This window comes from Arachis ipaensis, chromosome B6, assembly GCF_059453495.1.
Source record: "Arachis ipaensis isolate K30076 ecotype BB chromosome B6, ASM5945349v1, whole genome shotgun sequence".
NCBI lineage: Eukaryota > Viridiplantae > Streptophyta > Magnoliopsida > Fabales > Fabaceae > Arachis > Arachis ipaensis.
The window spans coordinates 128281755-128296846 of record NC_142441.1 but is presented as its reverse complement, the minus strand read 5'-3'; the positions used below and the strand labels follow the sequence as shown (position 1 = coordinate 128296846).

Sequence of the window (15092 nt, the reverse complement as noted above, 5' to 3'; positions counted from 1 at the left end):
TCTAGAAGCAATTTCAAAGACCAGCAAGTGTTATTAAGTGAAAAGGGGGCTAAGATTTAACCCCCTTCTCTTAGCCACTAAAAACCATCATTAGAGAAGGCATAGCCTGAAAAAAAAATGAAAACAAAACTAAATAAATAAACACAACATCACAGGCAAAAAAATTGATCTTTTGATAAAATTGAAACAAAATAATAAAAAAGGTCGCTAAAAAAATCAACAATATATATATATATATATATATATATATATATATATATATATATATATATATATATATATATATATAAAGAGAAAGCGGAATAACCTAAGAATTGGGGAGCATGATGGGAGAATCAAGCAATGCAGTGGGACTAATGCCATACAGAAGCGAGAAGGGTCGCGGTTTATAGATGTTTGCAATTCACACACAAACCGCGACACCCTTACCGCAGATTATGTGCAGTTTGGCTTCAAACGTAATCCGCGAGACCCCTATAACGGTTTACATTCATTTGTAAACCGTGGGTCTCTTGTTGCGGTTTACACAGTTTAAGAAAAAAATGCATTTTGGTATCCATTTTGTAAAATGTGTATTCTGGTAAAATTAAAAGCTAGATTATCTATTTTAGTAAATTGCCCCAAAAAAAATTTTTAGCCGCTGAAACTTCGAAAATAACTTTTTTGAACTTTTAACTTATGAAAAGTAGTAATATTAATGTTCTGGTGCAATTTTTAAAACTAAATTGTAGGTTTCTAAGAAGCTATTTAGGAGCTTATAGAGAAGTTAAAAAAATGACTTTTCTCATAATACTACTACTTTTTTTTATCACATTTCTATAAAATAAGCACTTTTAAAATTAAAAACCCAAATATAAAATAACTTATTTATAAGCTACTTTTAATATAACCATTTATTATTTAAACTATTTTTTTAAAAGTAGCTTAATTAAACTGTTTATCCAAACTGGGTCTTAATCCTTTTGGATTATTATTTTTTATATTTTAGAAAAGTAAAGATTTAGAATTAAAATTTATATTAGAATTTATAGATGAAATAAAATCAATCTTATTTTAGAGAGATTGTATCATCTTAATAAAAACAAATAAATTTTTGTCACTTGTATAATTATTTTGATGAAATAATTAAAAAATAATATAAAATTTTAATTGAATTAATATCAAATATTGGAATATCAGATCTTATTTTTAATTTTAAATTATTATTTATAATATATGATCTCACAAATATTAATGTATCATTTTATGAGATCTAAAATAAAATTAAACTTAAAACTAGTATTAAAAATATTCTAAAAACAATATAATTTTACGGGCAAAAAACCATAATAAGCCAATGCCAGGCCGAAATTACGTAAATAAGCCAAAACCAAAATCGTTTCAGTAATGAGCCAAACCATATATTAATATAATTCGAACCACATTGGTTCGAACTGCATTCATGAATAATTCGAACCAAGGCAGTTCGAATTACAGAGAGAGAAAATGGTTCAAGTAAATCGAACCAGGGTGGTTCGAATTAGCATTGTTAGTAATTCGAACCAAGCTGGTTCGAATTATAGAGAGAGAAGCTGCATCAAGTAATTCGAACCAAGCTGGTTCGAATTACACAATCCCTAATTCGAACCAGGCTGGTTCGATTTAGTGGTAGACAGAGCAGTATATATATGGTTGTAAACGTGAGTTGCTCTCATTAGAGGGTTTAAGATGGCTAGTGAGGAGAGTTTTGTTATTTTGGTTCACCACAGAGGATCCATTAAGAGGAAAACTCGTTCGGGTATGAAGTTCACAGATAAGGATCCTCTCTGTATTGTCGTTAGTCCATCGACGAGCTATGATGACCTTGTTAGATCTGTGCTGATGAAACTTGGTCTGGAAGGTGCGAAGCGGGTTAAGAAGTTTTTCTACCGCATTCCAATCACGGTCCTGCAGGATACCGTGAAGTATGATTGTTTCACCATTGGTAGTGATGAGGACCTGCAAGTCATGTTTCTTTGTCGGAGACAGTTTTCGGAGGTGAGGACACCAGAATTGTTGCCAAAGCTGGTTGATGTGGTATCCAGCTCAGGGGGTTCGAACCGGAATACCACCACTGTAGCCACGGCAGCCGGTTCCAGTTCCAGGCCTGCCGTTGCTTCTTCATCCGTCCCTGTGTACGAGCCAGCGGTCCAACCTGTCGCCTCTCCGTCTTTTGCTGTTGATCTCAATGACGGCGTAGGCGACGAGGTAGGATCATTTGATATTATGCCGAACGCTTTACAGGGCGTTCCACCGGTTGGCGTCGGAGACGGATTGTTGGGTGATGCAGAGGAGGATGACGTCGAGCCGGATTTGATTGAGGATGACAGCGGCGACGAGGTTGGAGCGACTGAGCTTGCATTGGCGGTTGGTGGTTTTAGTTCTGGCACACAGCAGTATCCACCACATTTTTTCTCTTTGGACCTGGATGCCATGAGGCAGGAGGGGGTTTCTGGGCACTCTGTTGGATTCGGAGCTAGAGATGTGGAAGGGACTGCTGGTCTGATAGAGTTTCAGGTTGGTCAGCAATTTCAGGATAAAGATGAGGCCCTGTTAAGTGTGAAGACTTACAGCATCCGGCGAGGGGTACAGTACAAGGTAGTGGAGTCTGATTATCGCCGGTATGTTGGCAAGTGTTCTGAGTTTGGGAATGGGTGCACATGGTTAATTCGACTGAGTCTCCGACAGCGCAAGGGCATTTGGGAGGTCAAACGGTACAATGGACCTCACACTTGTCTGGCCACATCCATCTCGAGTGACCACAGGAGTTTGGATTATCATGTGATTTCGGCGTTCATTATGCCAATGGTTAGGGCTGATGCATCCGTCAGCATCAAGGTGCTCCTGAATGCCACGGCAGCACACTTTGGGTTCAGGCCGACTTACAGGAGGGTCTGGATGGCGAAACAGAAGGCTATTGCCCTCATCTACGGTGACTGGGATGAGTCATACAACGAGCTGCCTAGGTGGGTGTTGGGAGTCCAGCTGACGATGCCTGGTACTGTTGCAGTCCTAAGGACGAGCCCCGCTCGAGTTGGAGGACAGGTAGACGAGTCTCAAGCGTATTTTCACAGACTTTTCTGGACTTTTCCACCGTGCATCGAGGCATTCCGTCATTGCAAGCCCCTAGTGAGAATTGACGGCACACATCTGTATGGGAAGTATGGCGGAACGTTGCTCATCGCGATTGCACAGGACGGGAACTCCAACATTCTACCTGTTGCATTCGCACTAGTAGAGGGTGAGAATGCAGAGTCCTGGACATTCTTTCTCTCCCACCTTCGACAGCACATGACACCACAGCCGGGTCAGCTGGTTATATCGGACAGGCATAACGGCATCAAGGCTGCGCTTGAGGCTCCTGAAGGAGGTTGGTTACCTCCATCTGTGTACCGGGCATTCTGCATTCGACATGTAGCGGCTAATTTTGCCCTTACCTTCAAGGGCAAAGATGCACGGAGGCTTCTAGTGAATGCGGCGTATGCAAAGACCGAGGTTGAGTTTGATTACTGGTTTGATATTCTGCGGTCTGAAGACCCGTCGATGTGTGAGTGGGCAAACCGGATTGATTATTCCTTGTGGACTCAGCATCGTGATGAGGGGCGGAGATTCGGTCACATGACGATGAATATCTCCGAGTGTGTGAACTCAATCCTCAAGGGTGTCAGAAATCTCCCTGTATCCTCCCTGGTGAAGGCAACATATGGTAGACTTGCGAAACTCTTTGTTCGCAAGGGGAGAGAGGCTGAGGCCCAGATGGGAACCGGACAACAATTCAGTTAGCACTTGGTGAAGTGTATTAAGGCCAACTTGAAGACGGCCAGGTGCTTCACGGTGACTTTGTATGACCGGGTATAACTCCGAGTTTACCGTAGCAGAGACCACTCCGACTGGTTCTTTCTCGTTGGGTAGCTACAGAGTATCGCTTGCCTCTCGGACATGTGACTGCGGGTACTTCCAAGCGCTTCATTTCTCGTGTCAGTACGCACTTGCATGCTGTGTCTACTCATGGGTTACCTGGACCTCTTATGTTCACAGCGTGTATCAGATTAGTTCGGTATTCAGTGTGTATCGGATGGGATTCACACCTCCCATCCTGGAGGGCTTCTGGCCACCTTACGATGGGCCCACGGTGATTCCGGACCCTGACAAGAGGCGTGCGAGAGAGGGTCGTCCGAGATCCACTAGGATATGGACGAATATGGACGAGGCAGATCCGAACCAGCCAAAAAGGTGTGGCCTCTGTCGCCAACCCAGACACACATGTCGGAGTTGCCCACAGCTTGGAGGATCGTCTCACATAGGGGGCCATTAGTAGCCATGTTGTTAGTGTTAGTACTTATTATATTTAACTTCTCCTGTTAGATGTTATGTTTGAGCAGTTATGTAACTTGTTGATCTTTCTACTTTGTATCGTGCATGCTGCGTTAAGTAATGAATATGTTATGTTTCCCATAAATGCAAAATTTAAGACAAGTCCCATTAAACTGTTATATGATTCAATGATTATAAATAGTCACTGATAAATCCGGTAAACACTAGTTTTCATAGTACAATACGATGAACAAACAACAAAGGAAGACAGCTCTAAAATAACAACAAAAGTACACATGGCTATCATACATGAAAGAACCCTAAAGAACAAAATACATGAAACGTGAATCATCTAAACAGATGCGAGCCCGTACCACAACGACGGGGTACCCGTGCCCTCTGACCTCTGCGGATAAACGGCTCCTCATCCTCTATTTCATCCGCGTCCTCATGCGGGGCAGGCTCTGCAGGTGGCGTAACATGGATGGGTGCCGCAGACGGCCCGGCAACGGACTCTGATGCAGCAGTGTAGGCGGATGGTGGTGTACCTCTCAAAACAAAATGGTCACCAACAGATGCCGTAGGAGGCTCGTTCAGATCAACATCTAAAGATGCCTGCATCCCGGAGGTCTGACCACGTCTCCGGGACTGCACGTCCTCCTGCATGATGGCGGTAATCTCCTCTAGAAACTGCTGACCCTTGAAATCCGCATCTAGCGTATCTGAGGCAAGGAAGTCTGACCACTGTGATCCCGGAATAACCCATGGGATACCCTCCTGCTGAGGCTGGTCATGGGTGGGTACACTAACGAAGTAATCTCCAAGAGGCCCCGACCCGAGTCCAGCGCCACCAGGGTCAGCCCCGTCACCCATACTTGACCCATACCACTCACCTCCATGTCCGCCATCATGGGTACTAACACCAGCAACTGCAACAGCCCCTGCACCATCCCCGCCCACGGGCCCATGCTGATCGTCGTCATCGTCGTCATGGTCACAACAAGGGTGGTCCGCCACACCACGCCCTCTCCGCCTCCCTCCCTGGCCTCGTCGTCTGCCTCCAGCGGGACCCGCATCGTCATCATCGTCCATAGCATGCTCAAGCCAGTTCCAGTCACGCTGGCTCCGTCGTGTCCCGACACGAGCTCTCCTCTCAACCCGCCGCCTGTCCGGCACGTCCTCAGGTTGATCCATGTCAGGAACTCGCCCAACACCCCACTGTGAGGCCTCAACTGGAATAGGAACCGCTCTCGGATCCCCCAAGTGCATGTCCGGAGACAAGAACCTCTTTCCATGCTAAAGCCACCACTCGAGGAACTCATGCGATGGTCTAGGGTCGGCAACAACATCCAACCTCAGCACGGTCTCCGCACGGGACTCCCAATAGAGATGCCACTTCTGCAAATGGTACGGAAACCATCTATCACTGCCTCTACCATCCTTCGACATCAGAAAGTTGATGTTCAGGGCGGGACCCAGACGGGGCTGCACCCCTCCGAACTGCGGAAGCACCCTATCTATCTGATGCCACTCTATGATGGCAAAGTAGATCAGCGACGTCACAGACCGCCACAACGCCATATGCCGAGGCTCCAATGCCTCTGGATGCACAACTTGAAGTACGTTGGGGCTGCTGTACGGCATCCAGATAAACTGCACGGAGAACCCTCCATTGTCAGGACAAGTCATGGACACAACTCATAAAGTGTGGTTAAATAAAGAAACTGTTTAAGTTGCGTACTCACCTCCCTGTCCTGTAACCGGTCTATCCTCAGCCTCCACATCTGCACTCTAGGACCCTTCTCACTACCGGAAGGGTTGTAACCTGACCACCTGCATCATACATGTGTCCTATGGCTACTTAAATGTGTGTTTTGGGTATGTAATACATTATTAATGAACATGGAGTTATGCAAATTAAATTGAAATAGAGAAGGCTGAGTAGAGTACCTCGAGGCCAACGGCCAGCTGAATGTCTCATACCCTGCAGGCCTAAACAAAGGAAATCGCCAGAAGATCCAAGACTGAAGTAGCTGAAGTGGGCCCGCTAACTTGACCACATGTCTGTTCGCCACTCGGCACATGCACCGGTACAACCATGCCAGTGCCGCAGAACCCCAGCTATAGGTACCCATTGACGTTGGGATTTTTGCCAGTAAAGAATGTCATAAAAACAGTCGCGTTGTAGATATAGTCTCTAAACCGACAGAAATCTCTTCGTATAAACGTTTTGGTTGTCACAAGTAACAAACCCCTTTTGAAATTGATAACCGAGTATTCAAACCTCGGGTCGTCTTCTCAAGGAATTACAGGGAGGTATATTCTTATTATTGGTTATGAGTTTGTAGATTAGGGGTTTTAGAAATTAGGGAGCAGTATGTTGAATGGCAAGAAAAATAAAATAATAATAATAATAAAATAAACTCTTGACAAGGTATTAGAACTGGAGGTCCTATCCTTATCAATTGTGATGAAATTGGGATTTTAATCTCACTTTGTTAACCTCTAACTATGAAGGTAGATCAAGTGGATTAATTAGCTTAATCCTCAGGTCCTAGTCAATTCCTATAGAAAGACTAGAGTTATTGGAGCAACTCCCAATTTCAACCACTCCTTTATTTGACAGCTCAAGCGTTACCAATAAATCAACCAAAGCCAAAAGGGAAAAAATCTAAATTATTTAAATAAAGAAAAGCAAAATTAAATCTGAAAATACCTCGAATAAAATACATTCAAAGTAGTAAAATCTAACATGAAAAAGTTCATAAGCCAATTGGACAACATAAATCAAATACAAATAAAAGCATGAGAGTATCTGAAAGTAAAAGAGAAGTAAAAAGTAAAAGAAATATTAAACCTGGATCGAGAGTTACTCCTAAAACTAAGAGAAATCCTAAATCCTAATCCTAAGAGAGAGAGAGAGAGGAGAGAACCTCTCTCTCTAAAACTACATCTAAAAACATGAAAAGTGAATTATTCGAGCCTCCTATGAATGAATGTATTTTCCCACTTTATAGCCTCTAATCTGTGTTTTCTGGGCCGCAAACTGGGTCAAAAACAGTCCAGAATTCGCTGGTTTCGAATTTTGCCACGCTGGATTTCCGTCACTGCGACGCGGCCGCATGGATCACGCGGTCGCGTCACTTAGCGTCAGGGGAACTGTAGCATATTATATATCAAATCGAAGCCCCGGACGTTAGCTTTCCAATGCAACTGGAACCACGTCGTTTGGACCCTTGTAGCTAAAGTTATAGCCATTTGAGTGCAGAGAGGTCAGGCTGGACAGCTTAGCAATTTCTCCAACTTCTTGCATTCCTTCCACGTTTGCATGCTTTCTTCCCATCCTCCAAGCCATTCTTGCCTTATAATATCTGAAAACACTTAACACGCATATCAAGGTATCTAATGGTAATAAGAGAGGATTAATAATAAGCAAATATAAGATCAAAGAAGCATGTTTTCAATCAAAGCACATAATTAGGAAGGCAAATGTAAAACCATGCAAATAGTATGAATAAGTGGGTAAAGAGTAGATAGAAACCACTCATTTGAGCACAAGATAAACCATAAAATAGTGGTAAAATATGCAAAAATCAACCAAGTGGTAAAATTCTCTAAAAATTTTCTTGAAAAAGAAAATGTTACTTCAACCAAGTGGTAAAATATGCAAAAATCAAACAAACATGCAAATGCAACAACTAATCTACAAAGAAAATTTAAACATTGGTGTTTGAGACAAGAAAGTACTAACCCATGGAGATCGGTATCGACCTCCCCACACTTAAAGATTGCGCCGTCCTCGGTGCATGCTGAGATGTGCAGGTGGATGGGGGTTGTGGTTTCTCAGCTGTGCTCTTTTTTTGTTCCTTTCCTTGCCGGCGGTTTGGGAGTAGCTTTCTTCTTTCCTTCCTTGGTGGCCATCCTGAAGAAGGGAAGAGAAAGTAAATTAAATTCAAATAGATATATAGCAAGGAAGAGAATGGAAGAGTGGTGATGGATGCACATTAGGATGTAATTGACATTAACACATGCTCTCGAGTACATGTGAAAAGCCAACAATGAAAAATAGCCAGTGCATCGAAAGATAAGTGGATGCAGGGTGTTTATTGGCATGCCGGAAAAGGGCATGAGTAGCATAGACCAAGCATTACTTGTAATAAATTACCATGTTTGTATTGACAATTATATTCAATTAAAATAGTAAAGGGAGTTTATGAAAAGCAAGCATTAAATAGTATAAAGTATAATAGAGAAGTGCATAATGCCATATGGGCTTTTTCACAAACACATAACATGTATGGTAAATAAGCTATTTGAAAGTATTAAATTGAACATGCAAGCATCCTAAAAATATATATATATATATATATATATATATATATATATATATAATTGTCAAATAATTATACAATAATCCACAATGACCCAAATAAAATTCCAACACCAGTGAAAATAATGCAATGAATGAAATATGCAAATAAATGAAGTAAAATAAAATGAAAGATAAGAAGAATGAGAAGGGAAAGAAAGAGAGGAGAAGTAAGTAAGAAATAGGGAGGAAAAAGAGAAAATAGGATTTGGGGAAGAGAAAGACAAGATATTTTGGCATATGAGGTTAATGTGTGTAATGCTGGCGACGCGGTCGCGTGGGTAACGCGGTCGCGTGGTGCGCGATAAGGTTGGGTGACGCGGACGCGTGGGACACGCGATCACGTGACTCAATTTGTGCTAGTGGCGCGAGTGCAGCCTCGCGGTCGCACAACTCTCTGTTCAAAACTTAGTATTGCCAAAATCCAGGGTGACGCGATCGCGTGGGGCATGCGATCGCGTGGATGGCCTTTTTTGAAAACGACGCGGACGCGTAGGGTACGCGGTCGCGTCGTAGGGCTCGTGCGTCTAGCACCATTCCAGCCCCATTCCAGCATAACTCTCTGCCATGCACCCTTGTGACGTCGATTTACATGGCACGCGGCCGCGTGGGTGACGCGGTCGCGTGGGAGGCCATTATTCCCATATGACGCGGTCGCGTGGGGTGATTTGTGCCATTGGCACGCCTCCAGCGCTGCTCCTACGAAACTCTCTGTTCATATTAATATTGTCTCCCATCTCCTTGCGACGCGGACGCGTCGCTGATGCGGTCGCGTCGCGTGCTCGCTTTTTTTTTTTTTGTAATCTGAAAAATGCAGAATGCAGTGTTAATATGATTGTGATGCAAAACTCCAGGTTCAATATAATAAAATAAAATAAAATTCAAAAACAAATAGAACTAAATAAAAATGAAAAAGGAACAATCATACCATGGTGGGTTGTCTCCCACCTAGCACTTTTAGTTAAAGTCCTTAAGTTGGACATTTGATGAGCTTCCTGTTATGGTGGCTTATGCTTGTATTCATCCAGGAATCTCCACCAATATTTGTATCTCCAGTAACCTTCGGGGTCCCAAACTAAGCATGTAAAGCCCTTAAGAAGCTTCAAACAGATTCTTAGGCTCCCGGGGTGACAAATGCCAGAACAGATTCCAGGATCCCAAACTTTACTTTTACACCCGTTTTTGTCTCGATCTGCATTTTTCCAGCCGGGTGAAAGGTGATCCGAATTCTCACTGCAGCGACCAGACAGCTTCTTAGACCCATTCAGTTGAGCTTTATACCAACCTTTGCGTTTGAACTTAAAGCTTCCAACCATGATGAACCTTGCAGGACAATTCTTACCACTGGCCATCTTCCTCTTACTCTTAATATCACAAAGAGCTCTAAGTTGACCATCCGTCTCCAGTAGCCCATATTCAAGTGGAATTAGAAAGCTAAGGGATATAAATTTTACCCACTTGAATATTGTGAAGGATGATGGCAACTTAGGGCGAGGTATTTTTAATGAAATTGCAAGCTCCACTCCCTTGTGCTCTTCTCTGATAATTACCACCTCTTTGCAAGCTTCTTCAATTTCAACCTCTTCCTCTTGGCAGCTCTCTTCCAATTCAATCTCCTCTTCATTGCTTTCCAAGGGCATGGGAGGTTGTGCTTCTTCTTCTTGAATCTCCATCTCTTGATCAACCTCTTCCAAGTCTTCAACTATGATATGTTTTGGAGGTTGTACACCCTCCTCAGCATCAATTTCAACCGTCTTGGAAGGAGGCTCTATATCTTGACTTTTCCATGGAGGTTCTGCATCTCCTAAGTCTTCAACCACTTCTTCTTCTTGAACAATGACAGCGTCTTCCACTTGTTCTAGTACGAATTCATTCTCTGTCTTGTCCACTGGGGTTTCTGGTATCTCCTTTATGCTACGCTCTTCACTAGACTGTCCACATGGAGCTGTGACTGATCCTTGTATATTTGAGCCCCTAGAAGCCCATTGAATTAATGCTTGCTCCAGTTGTTGAATGGTTGTTTGAAATTTAATTACTGTTTCCCTTAGTCGATCCTCTGCTTCTCGGGTTGCCGGACTTGGACATGATACAAAAGAAAGTGGTGGTGGTTGGGAGTGATTGGATTGGAATTGGGGTGGTTCTATATATGGTTCATATGGCTCATAAGGTGGTTGGTATGGTGGTTGAGGGTTAGGGTCATATGGAGGTGAATGGCGGAAAGGGGCTTGTGAGTTTGGTGGTCCAAAGTTATGTTGAGGAAAGGGTTCATAGGCATATGGTGGTGGTTGTTGATAGTCCATTGGAGGTGGTTGTTGCCATGAGGATTGATCAAATCCTTGTGGCTCCTCCCATCTTTGATTGTTCCAACCTTGATGTCTGTTCTCATTGTAATTTCTTCTTCCTGCAACATTATTGTAACCAGACTCATAGCCAAAGGGGTGAGAGTTCATAGTAGAAAATAAAAAATAAAATCAAATTGAAATTAAAAGGTTATTTAAATTTTGAATTTGAAAATTAAATTTTGAAATTTGATTTTTTGAAATAAGATAAGATAAGATAAAAAATTTTAAAAATAAAAATCTGAAATTTTTTTTTCGAAAAAAAAAATTAATTAAAAATATTTTTGAATTTAATGAGGAAAGAGAAAAACAATAAAATGACACCAAATTTTAAATTTTTAGATCAAAACGAAGAAAATAACTAAGAACAGCTTGAAGGTCAAGGTGAACGTGAAGAACAACTTGAAGATCAAGAAGAACACTAAGAACAAATTTTTTTGAAAAAAAATTTTTTAATAACTAAATAAAATAAATAACCTCTTAATTTATGAAAAATAAAAAATAAAAATAAAAATAAAAACAAATAAACAAACAAAAAGCAAAAAAATATTTACAATAACCAATAAAAAGACACACGTTTGCAATTCCCCGGCAACGGCGCCATTTTGACGTTGGGATTTTTGCCAGTAAAGAATGTCATAAAAACAGTCGCGTTGTAGATATAGTCTCTAAACTGACAGAAATCCCTTCGTACAAACGTTTTGGTTGTCACAAGTAACAAACCCCTTTTGAAATTGATAACCGAGTATTCAAACCTCGGGTCGTCTTCTCAAGGAATTGCAGGGAGGCATGTTCTTATTATTGGTTATGAGTTTGTAGATTAGGGGTTTTAGAAATTAGGGAGTAGTATGTTGAATGGCAAGAAAAATAAAATAATAATAATAATAAAATAAACTCTTGGCAAGGTATTAGAACTGGAGGTCCTATCCTTATCAATTGTGATGAAATTGGGATTTTAATCTCACTTTGTTAACCTCTAACTATGAAGGTAGATCAAGTAGATTAATTAGCTTAATCCTCAGGTCCTAGTCAATTCCTATGGAAAGACTAGAGTTATTGGAGTAACTCCCAATTTCAACCACTCCTTTATTTGACAGCTCAAGCGTTACCAATAAATCAACCAAAGCCAAAAGGGAAAAATCTAAATTATTTAAATAAAGGAAAGCAAAATTAAATCTGAAAATACCTCGACTAAAATACATTCAAAGTAGTAAAATCTAACATGGAAAAGTTCATAAGCCAATTGGGTAACATAAATCAAATACAAATAAAAGCATGAGAGTATCTGAAAGTAAAAGAGAAGTAAAAAGTAAAAGAAATATTAAACCTGGATCGAGAGTTACTCCTAAAACTAAGAGAAATCCTAAATCCTAATCCTAAGAGAGAGAGAGAGAGGAGAGAACCTCTCTCTCTAAAACTACATCTAAAAACATGAAAAGTGAATTATTCGAGTCTCCTATGAATGGATGTATTCTCCCACTTTATAGCCTCTAATCTGTGTTTTCTGGGCCGCAAACTGGGTCAAAAACAGTCCAGAATTCGCTGGTTTCGAATTTTACCACGCTGGATTTCCGTCACTGCGACGCGGCCGCATGGATCACGCGGTCGCGTCGCCTAGAGTCAGGGGAACTATAGCATATTATATATCAAATCGAAGCCCCGGACGTTAGCTTTTCAATGCAACTAGAACCGCATTGTTTGGACCTCTGTAGCTAAAGTTATAGCCGTTTGAGTGCAGAGAGGTCAGGTTGGACAGCTTAGCAATTTCTCCAACTTCTTGCATTCCTTCCACTTTTGCATGCTTTCTTCCCATCCTCCAAGCCATTTCTGCCTTATAATATCTGAAAACACTTAACACACATATCAAGGCATCTAATGGTAATAAGAGAGGATTAATAATAAGCAAATATAAGATCAAAGAAGCATGTTTTCAATCAAAGCACATAATTAGGAAGGCAAATGTAAAACCATGCAAATAGTATGAATAAGTGGGTAAAGAGTAGATAGAAACCACTCAATTGAGCACAAGATAAACCATAAAATAATGGTTTATCACCCATCTCCTCCAGCCTAGTTACGTAGGGAAGCCATTGATGTGAACGCGGTTGCCCGACTTGTCCGCAAACAGCTGCGTACCCAACAACATCATGATGTACGCACGGACATATCTCCGCACAGTCTCGTCATCGGCTCCCTCGGGGCACTCACCAAAGGTCTCCTGGAACCAGCTACAGTTCACTGCGTACTTCTGAACCTGACTGGGAGGAGGAGTCACTCCAAGCAACTTCTGAAACCACACCCAGGCTGGACGGCCACCCTGGATGTATATCTGGAACTCTGATAGGCAACCACTCACGTAACGCCCGTCCACCGGCAAACCCAACTGGTATGCCACGTCCTGAAGTGTGATCGTGCACTCTCCGAACAGCATATGAAACGTGTGCGTCTCCGGACGCCAGCGCTCCACGAATGCACTGACTTGGGCCTCGTCTAACCGGAACCATCTGTCGTTCAGCCTTGCAAGATGGTATAATCCGGCCATCTGCAAGTACGGAACGTATCTGTCATCGAGTCGCATGCCCTGTTGCCGCCGCATGCTCCTGATGCATCGCTGAGGCTGCGCATGACAAGCACCGCATTGTTAGAACCAGCTTCATAACCAATGACAAACATAACCAACACGATAAATCATCAACAAAACATCATACTAAATCAAACCGCATAAATATCCATGAATGACAACCACATGCAAACCAACTACCATAGACCACCCCCCCTAAACCACTAACATAAAACAGCTTAACTAGAACCACTAACGTAAAACAGCTTCACTAAAACCATTAACAAAAAAACAGCTAACATTAAACCACTAACACAAACCACTAAAATAAAATAACTAACACAAACCACTAACATAAAACAACTAACACAAACCACTAACATAAAAAAACCAACATAAACCACTAAAACCAAATGCAAAACCACTTAGTCACATATACCGCTAGCACGAACTTATTTCTGTACTAACCTCGTCGTTGATGACCCCAGCTATATGAGCAACTCCGTCCAAGCGATATAACCTTGCCGGATCGTCCCCCATCAGCAGAGTATTCCGTTCAAGTCTTCGTTGGAGAGAATCTGGGTCGTTTTTTCTGGGATTTGGTGGGGCAGGAGAAATGAGTAATGGTTCGAATGAGGCTGATTCGAACTCCTTATATAGCCGAATCACGAGTAATTCGAACTAGGTCGGTTCGAATTACTAAGGAGCCACTTCAAGGGTAATTCGAACCAGGTTGGTTCGAATTACATGGGTTGCTTTTGAGTGTGTAATTCGAACTAGCCCTGTTCGAATTACATGGGATTAGAGTTCGAACCTCCTTGGTTCGAATTACATGCAACCTTTTCTCAGCCTAATTCGAACCATTCTAGTTCGAATTATTAATGATTGTAGTTCAAACCACACTGGTTCGAATTACATTAAGATAATATTTGACTCATTACTAAAATAATTTTGACTTTGACTTATTTACGTAACTTGAATCTTACCTTGACTTATTAAGGTGTTTTGCCCTAATTTTAGCTATCAGTATCGTGCTCAACGAAAACAAATGTCTTTATCTCTGCCTCAAACAACATATGCACGCTATAATTCTTCTTAGTCTAGTAGTAACAACTAATAAAATAATATTTGATAGATAACATATTAGATAATAAAAAATCAATTTAAAGTAGTACAAAGTTATCTTATTTTGCCTTCTTTAATTACTGTTTATCTTATTTTACATTTTTTAATTATTGTTAGAATAATTGAATAATATTAAATACAATGAAAATATTATTTATATACTAAAATTATTTATTATATATTTTTGTATAAATATTTTTTTAATATATATTTTATATTTTAATATAAATTTTATATTAATAACTAATTTTAGTAGTTAATTTTAGTGTATATTTAATATGATTATAAATATAATAAATATATAATTATAAATATTTTATACATAAAATTAAATTAAATAAAATAATTTTAAATTATATTTTTCTTT

The 15092-nt window shown here is 40.9% G+C and overlaps 1 pseudogene; it reads left to right on the top strand.

Annotated features, from left to right (window-relative positions):
* Positions 1 to 1707: 1707 nt before the first annotated feature.
* On the top strand, positions 1708 to 14482 carry LOC107647342 (uncharacterized; annotated as a pseudogene).
* The last annotated feature ends 610 nt before the right edge of the window (positions 14483 to 15092 follow it).